Here is an 8213-nt window from a genome sequence, read left to right on the forward strand (position 1 = left end):
ACAAAATGTGACTCTCCAGTCATGCTGCAGGGCACAGAGAAGTGGCAAGTTGTGCAGCAGAGTTGTAACCAGGCTTGGTGTTTGCTGGAGCAAGTAGGTGGGGGGGAAGGGGAGAGAAACGTGTTGGAGAGCATCTCTTGATTCCCTTTTTGGTTGTTCTGACAGCATCCTCCCCAGTCACGGCCTCAGTGTCTGCATCGGCAGGGTACAAGAAGCCGATGTGAATGCTGGCTGGCCACACAGCCACAGGGAACTGGGGAAAGATCCTGGTCCCCAGCCTCTCTCCATTGGCTTGAGCTGCATGAGCCTTGGGCTGTAAAAAATTTTGACAGTCTTTGAAGCGTGGGATGAGCTCAGCCATCTGCTGCCTTGCAGCCCTTACCTTTTCTTCTTCTTTCATGCAGCAAACTGCCAGGCTTTGTATCTGCCTGGCCGGTCCCACAGCTGTCGGTAGCTGTGCTGGGGACCTCTTCAGGGCTGTGATGCCCTTCGGGAATACCGAGCCACACTGCCACTGTGCAGCAGCAGTGCTGATCCAGCGCAGTCACTGGTGTGTGCCAGGCCTTGGGAAGCTCAACCAGGCCACAAATGGTGGAAGAGGCACCGATTGCTCAACGGCTTCAGTGTCTCTGGCCTCATGGCCAGTGAGCCTGCCAGTGGGACAGCTGGGTAACACTCCATCCAGCACTCGGTGGGCAGCCAGCAATGGGCTAGTATGGATCTGTGGGAGAGAGTTAGCAGCAAGCTCCTGAAATCTTCCGAAAGTCTTTTCAAAGCCCCTTCCATGGGGCAGATGGCAGTTTGGTTTTTGCAGCCAAGTGGAGAGTAGAAACTACCCAGCCCAGGAAGCGATGTGGAGCTGCCCGAAGTCTCAATGGTTTGCGTCAGAGGCCTGTGAGACCCGCAGTGCTCTGCAGGGGCTCCGGACATTGCCTATGGACAATACAGTATGTTATAGGGTACAAGAGGTCAGAATTGACAGATCATCTCTGAAAACCTCAGTCTGCACATCTCCTGTAAGGGGGCATCTCTGGGGAGCCGTAAATCCCAGCAGGATAATTCTTTCTCTGCTGTCCTCTGTCAGGTGGAGAAGATGTGTCTGTGTGTCTTTGCAGGTCCTGGGGACACTTTTGCAATCATCAGGGCTTCAGGTGCCAGTACTGCTTCTCAGAAAGCCACTGCTTAGTGGCAGGGGAGAGGGACAGACATCTTGTATGCTCAGTGAGGATCTCTGTGGATACTTCATCTGGGCACACACTCCTTCCCTTCTCTGGGAGCTCAGAGAGACAGCTCTGTGTTTTACCCCAATTTCATCATTGCTCCATCTCTTCCTCAGGTTTCCTGCAGGAGAGTGTTATGATCTTTTTCTGAGAGCATTTCACACCCTTGCTGATAATCAGGTGTGCTTTTTTAGGCCCTACCCAAAAGAAAGGAGTGTTTCACACCACTAATCATAAATTGAGGCGTGCTGCAACCCGAGTGCAGCTGATGGCTTATTCCTGCTGATTAGCTTGCTTCCAATTGCCAACAACATCGCACTCATTTTAATAACATGCATGATGTGTGTCACTTGAGGAGAAGGGGCAGGGTGCAGGTGTGGGAGGGAAAGTGGTGTTTGCCAGACTGAATAGGATAAATGCTTCTGCAACTAAGCACTCAAATGGTTGCGCAGTTCGCTCTGCTGTTTATATTGAACCGAGAGCAACATCCAGGGGAGGAAGGGAGCAGAATTTCCCTCTGACTAATGCTGCTGGATTGTGCAGGGCTGCGGGGGAACTGTCAGCCGGAGAAACCATCAGGAGGAAAAAGGAAATAGAAAGGGAATCTAATTATCCATCTGCAGAGACAGACGCTAGTCCCAATGCAGGGCCCAGCCCTGGGCAGACTGATGCGGGCAGTGAGGTTTGCACAGACTGGTCATATGGTGGGGCTGGGAAACGGGCTCCCGGGGGTTCCCTCTGGGATGGCAGGTGGTCGAGCACACATCACAGGGAGCCGGGTGAGACTGGAAGCGACATAAGTGTGTTTGCCAGGGACACTGCCCTGTGCAGGCTCCAAAGGGCAGCACTTTGCAGCCAGGTACAGCTGGGTCATGTCTTGGTGGAAGTGGAGTGTGGGCAGAGCTGTGCATGTGCGAAGGGAGGCGGGTGAATGCCTGGCACCCTCTCAGCAGGCTCATCTCAGTCCAGTGGGCTGGTGGTGCAAGCCCAAGGGTGAGGGAAGGAGAGTGGAGGTCTTCACGTGTCTTTGCTATCTCAGCAAGCATGCACAAGGACTGTGCTTCATGTTCCTGCAGCGTGACTGCGTGGGGGCAGCTGACACCAGGGAGGGAGGGTGGGAGACTGGAGCCTGCGGGTCTGAGCGCTGGATGGAGACCTGCAGAAGACCCTCTAGGAAGGAAGAGATGCCTCTACCTCCTTGTCATGAAAAGCAGCAGTCTGTCTGGCCTTGAAGGGTGCTGTCAGCAGAGATTTTCCTCACACAGCCTGAGGCTGGCTTTCCTCTCCTTGAGTGCCTCCCAGGACTGAGGGTTGCTTTAGAGAGCTGTCTTTTCCCCCTTAACTAATGGAATTAAAAACATTCTGGTGAGCTGACAGTGGGCTTATTCTCCTCTCTTGTGGGCATCAGCTACTCCTAAAGTTATATTAATTGTGGCTGGGAGACCCAGACAGAGGTTGGGAGCTATCCCAAAATAGCTGGCTTTCGTTCTCTCAATATTGTTTTCAGGAGCCTGCTGGGAGGACAGCAGGGTTAAGAAAGACCTCCTTGCAGAGCTGGGAGTATCTGTGAGATGGATGTACAGGCGATGAAGTAGGAGCATCCTTGCTTGGGTGGAGCGTCCTGTTTCCAGCCTTCCTTGTCCGCTGCCTTGCTCTCCATGGTCCATGCTTGGTGTGCTGTTTGCAGGTGTGGTGCCCCAGCCTGGACTGTCTTCCCTGGCGATGCCCTTGGACTAGCCCCGCTGGACCAGGCGTGAGTGTCTCACAATGCTCAGAGGCAGTGATGTCCTCTCCGGTTCAGGATTCAGCCTTTTTGGTAGACAGGCCTGATCCTGCATCCCTTACTCACGTGAGCAGTCGTCTCCATTTCAAAGGGACTACTCGGTGAGTAAGGATCGCAGGATTGGGACCACTACCTGTAACTTTAAAGTGGACCTTCTGTAGGATCCTGTCCCCCACCTTTTTCTGTTCATGTATGTTAAGGTGCATCAAGAGCTTACAAAACTGCTGATGCTCCTGTCATTTGGACGGAGAACCTGAGAGCTGGAGAAGCAATGGCCTTCCATTTCGGAGGATAAATCACCATTATTTTCCACCCTCTCCCACCAAATGGCTCCCAGCCCAGCCAGCTTCTGTGCCGTGGAGCAATGTGTACCTGTTTGTCTCCCAAGCGTTCCTGTTCTCGGCTTCCTGGGGCTAGCAGGGCTCTGCTCTGCCTCTCTCTGGTTTTCCCAGTTATGGCTTTGAGATGAGAGGCAGGGAATCTAGGCAAGCCTGATGTGTGCTGCAGAGCTGGAGGATGAAGCAGAGGGAAAGATGAGCAGCGGTAGCACTGAGAGGCTGCTACAGACCTTCCTGCGCCACCTGGTCCCTCCTCCTGTCTGAACGGGCTAAATTTGGAAACCTCTGCCCCTTGCTGAGGTTTGGAATGCGGGCGCGATTGGAGGTGCCGGTGCCAGCGACCCTGTGCGAGGCAGAAGCAACGAGGGTCGCGGGTCTGAGCTGCAAAGTGATTTCTGCCAGGCCGCGGCCAGGGCACGCCGCCGAGCGAGCTCCCTGCCCGGCCCCCCGGGCGCAGCCCCGGCCCCCCGGCCCCGCTCGCCTGCGGAGCAGCTGCGCCCTCGCGTGGAGCGCGTCGGTACCGCCGCAGGCAGCGGGGAGGGTCTGGCTGGAGGCGGCTCCCCCCGCCCCCCCCGTGCTCCTGCCCCCCCGGAGAGGAGAGCGACGAGCCTTTTGTGGCGGAGCCAGCTCCACAGCTGCCCAGTTCGTTGCGTTTTGCAGGTTATCCTAACGGTGAGCAGAGGAGCTGGGGGGGGGGGGGCGACGAGAGCCGTGAACTTGCTCCGGAGGGAGTCACGAGTTTAAACCAGCGGGAAGCGATTTATGGTCCTTGGTCCTTTTTCAGAGCTGGAAGTGGAAGGCGTTGCCTAAGTCACACAGTGAATCTTGGGAAGCGTGAGGTACTTCAAGTGGAAGCAGGGAGCACAAGTACCTTTAAAATGGAATTTGGTAGATTTCTGGAGGGATTATGTGACGAAGCAGCAGTGATCCTTGAGTGGAAATTAAAGCTTGACCTGTGGGGTAGGTAAAAGAAAAGACAGGAGATTTGGTTGCTGTGTTGGTTGTGCTTTTGGCACTGTACATACAGGAGATTAATTGTGTGCCTTGGAATCCCTGTATTTCTGGTCTGGTATCTTGCTTTTCCGTGAGCATCAAAGGATGAAACCTGGCTGAACTGTCAGGGCCCTGATGCTCCCAGTAACCACTTACATAGAGCCTTGCTTTCAAGTTCAAAGTTAAATTAATCATCAGAGTTTAGATCAGCAAGGCATTTTCTCTTGGGTTAGGTCAGCAGGAAACTCAGGGTGAGCGTGCTGCTCTGCTGGTGATGGAGCAGCAGGGTCCAAACCTTGCAATACCTATGAGATTCATCTGTCTGAAGTCAGCAGTGATTTTGCATGTAGCAGGTGAGGAGGCAGCAGGAGGAGAAGGAACCAAGCCATGGATGTTCCCAGCTGTTCACAGGGAAGACACCTGCAGCTCCTCAGCCTCCGTTGCCCTGGTCCAAACTGGGAATGGGTTTACTGCCTGCTGCTGCTTCCATTTGACTTGAGCAAATGGCTCCCCTGGAACTGCCCACCCCATCCTGGTAGAAAACAGCCAGGAACCAAATTTCCCTTCTGTGGGCAATTGTGAAAATAGCTTTGTCTCTTTCGGAGGAAAAAACATAAATGCTGTTATGACGTGACTGTGCTGACCCTGCCGAGCCATGGATATGCAGAGCTTCACCGGTCCTCTGTGCCGGCCAGGCTGGCCAGATGCATCCCTGACAGGATACTATTGCCTGGCTCTGCGCTGCTGAAGAGTGTCTGTCTGGACCAGGCTGAAGATTTTCCTTCCATGATACGCTCCCAGTTGTTCACCAAGGATGGAGCCTGAGCACTGCAGTCCTTATGCCACAGCATTTCTGCCAGAACCCAGCTCCCCTGTGGGTGGGGGACCCCTCCTATGAGCTGGCTGGGGCCCTTTCTCCCTGCACTGTGCTGCTTCCCCTCGCTCCCCTTCCCCCTGGGTGCTCTGGTTGATGAGAGGGGAGAGCTCTTCACACCTGCACCTCTGGATCTAGCTCCCGTTTGTGTTATCTTTGCTGCTCATAGCTGAGCCTCTTGGCTAAGCCCATGCGAAAGGCCACGCATAGATGTTGCCAAGGAGAAAGGCCCCCTGGGAGCTGGGGGCTGCCGGGAGGAAGGTATATGGGACTGTGGTTGTCGTGCCTGGAGCCTGGCCGGGATGGCGTACATTTAGCCAGAATTTCCTCTCCCTGCCCCCATCCCCATCTCTAATCTATGCTGGTCTCTCCTCACTCATCCTTGTGTTGCTTCTGCTCCTTGCTTGTTGGGTTCACAGTCACCTCTACCCACCGTGCTGAGCTCTGTGTGGCTGATCTCTGCCCGTCACCGCTGCCAGGTCCTGAGCACTGGGTGTTTCTCTTAAATGGATGTATCGCTCCCAGCTCCAATGACTGTGCGATAGTCTGCCTTCAATTTGTGCTGTTGGTGGAGCACAGCTCCTTGTTCTTTGTTCCCTCGGCCAGCGGTGTGGAGTGCAGCGTGGGGTTTGCCCCTGCCTGCCCTCGCAAGGCTGATGGGCTGCTCTTGGGGACCATTTCTACGCTCCAGTCAGCTGCCCGGTGGTGAATTTTGCCTTCTGTGAGTTTACATCTAAAAGCATGAAATAATCCATTTTCTCGCCTCTTCTCAGAGCCCATCTTCAGCACTGCAGGCTAGAAATCCCCCCTAACAAAGGGAAAAGTAGGACATTGCTGTGGCTGCTAGTGAACAGCCACAGCTCTACCTACATGTGCTGCGTCCCCTGCTCAGAGCAGCCGTCGAGGCTGAGCCTTCCGCAAGCTGGCTTCAACAAGCCAAAGGAGAGAGATGTTGCAGAAGGGTTTGCTCTGCCTTGGCCTCATTGTTAGTGAGCAAGTGCTCAACGCAGCAGCAATGCGAAGGAGTCGGGCTGTGCTAGACAGCGCTCATTTTTGGGGGTTTGTTTTTTTTTTTTGTGTCTTTCTCTTTTGCTGTCACAGTTTGACAAAGAAGAGCTAGTCCATGAAGTGGGATGGGCTTGGTGCACACCAAATCTGTTTCCCCTGCTGAGTGCTCAGCAGGTTTGGGCCTGGCAGAGCTCTGCTCTGACAGTCAGAAACCTGGATTCTGCTGCCAGCTTCACCCCTGAGCTGCTGCTGCTAGCATCTGCCTGGGGAGGAAGTTAGAGGTGCATGTGGCCCATAAGCCAGTTGGAGAAGACACTCTGGGTTTGCTCTAGACCTTGAAAGGGCAAAAATGTGCTTTTCCCTGCTGAGCTCTGCTGCACGCCATGTGTGAGATGTCCTGTGTGCTATTTTTCCTCTCTTAAGGATGTCATACTTCAAATTTCTTGTTGGAGGAGCAGGCCAGGGTTTACACGGGGCATTTCCAGGGACTGCATGGAAAGGGAGAGGGGCAACCAGAAAGGACAGGAGCAAAATAAGGTTTGGCTTGGCTGTCTTTGGGAAGTTTGCACACAGACCAACCTGAGCCAACGCCTCTGGGTGTGTCATGCAGCACATCTGAGGGACACAATTGTGTCCGCTCCTTGACCCATCATTTCTGGTTTGGTGACTCTGGGTAGGAGAGGAGCCAAGATGAGCATCTCTAGGAGAGGCAGAGGAGACTGAGTCCGGGACCAGTTGACCTGCCTTCAGCATTTTGAAAGCCATAGCGTTGGCTACGCAGTTTTAAGATGATCTCCATAGCCAGGACCTTCTGGGTTTCTTTTCCTCATCTGCTTTCTGCATTCCCAGGCACGGCCTCCTGGCTGGAGTTCCTCCCTGGCTGACGGTTCTGAGAGTGTGTGATGTGTGAGAGCTCAAGGCGCCCAGGAGACAGTAGCTCCTTGTTCCTCTCTGCACTGTCAGCATGGCTCCTGGTGCCATGAACAACACTGTGGTTTTGTCGCAACCAAATCAGTGTTGACTTCATCTGTGATCCCAGCTCAGAAGAATGCTCTGATTTGGTGTAGTGGGCTCGTGAGGACACAGCATGTCTCCATGTGCCCATGGAAGATGCCTGTGGTTGATGGCCATGTGGCCTGTGGTCCTCAGACAAGGGTTTACCAAGCCATGAGAATTCGTGGGTGTTGGAGGGGGTTTGCTTGCAGCTAATGTGGTTTATGATGTGGAAGGACTAGTGAAACCTCTGTGTTATCTTGAGTAAGTTTGGATGCATCTTCAGTTTACCCAGTGCAGACAGTGTGGTACCTTCATTGCTCACAGCTGCCCCCAGACTTCAGGCCACTAGAGACCTTGCAGTAACTTCGTACCTTATAGCAGAACCTGGTGTCAGCCACGCTTGCGGTGTGTGGTGGAGACCCTGGCTTGCAGCCCAAGGGTGACTGGCGCAGGCCCTGCTGGTCAGGTGCTCTCTGGAGCTGCTGCCAGAGACCTGCGGTTCCCAGAGAAGCAGCGGGAGCTCTGGCTGGGGGCGAGGCAGGAGTGTGGCTACAGTCTGTGTCCTTCCCCATTCACGAGCAGAAAGCTGCTCAGGAACCCGTGTGGCAAGTGGCAGGTTACTCCAGCACCACCAGAGTTGCCATCTTGTGTGACTTCATTGTATGTGCTGTGATATTAACTCCCCGGTTTCCGGAATCATGTGATTGTATAAAATTATCAGCTTTTGTCTGTTTCAAATAAATTCCTGTTCAGTTTCTATGACTGCTTGGAAAAGCTGGAAAGCAGGTCTTATAGGTAGGTTCAGAACCCAAACCTGAGGTTTGAATGATTTTTCTGTGCATGCTAGGCTGTTGCTGGGTTTCTTATGCTTAATTAAAAAATACCTCTTTTTTTTGAAATGTCTTCAAAGCTTAAATGGTTGCTATAAGGTCCAGAACACATCAACTGCTCTTACAATTGGATTCAGAGATAAAGCTGCAATAGAGCCTGGACGAGACAAC

This window comes from Leptosomus discolor, chromosome 16 (genome assembly GCF_034619465.1).
Source record: "Leptosomus discolor isolate bLepDis1 chromosome 16, bLepDis1.hap2, whole genome shotgun sequence".
NCBI lineage: Eukaryota > Metazoa > Chordata > Aves > Leptosomiformes > Leptosomidae > Leptosomus > Leptosomus discolor.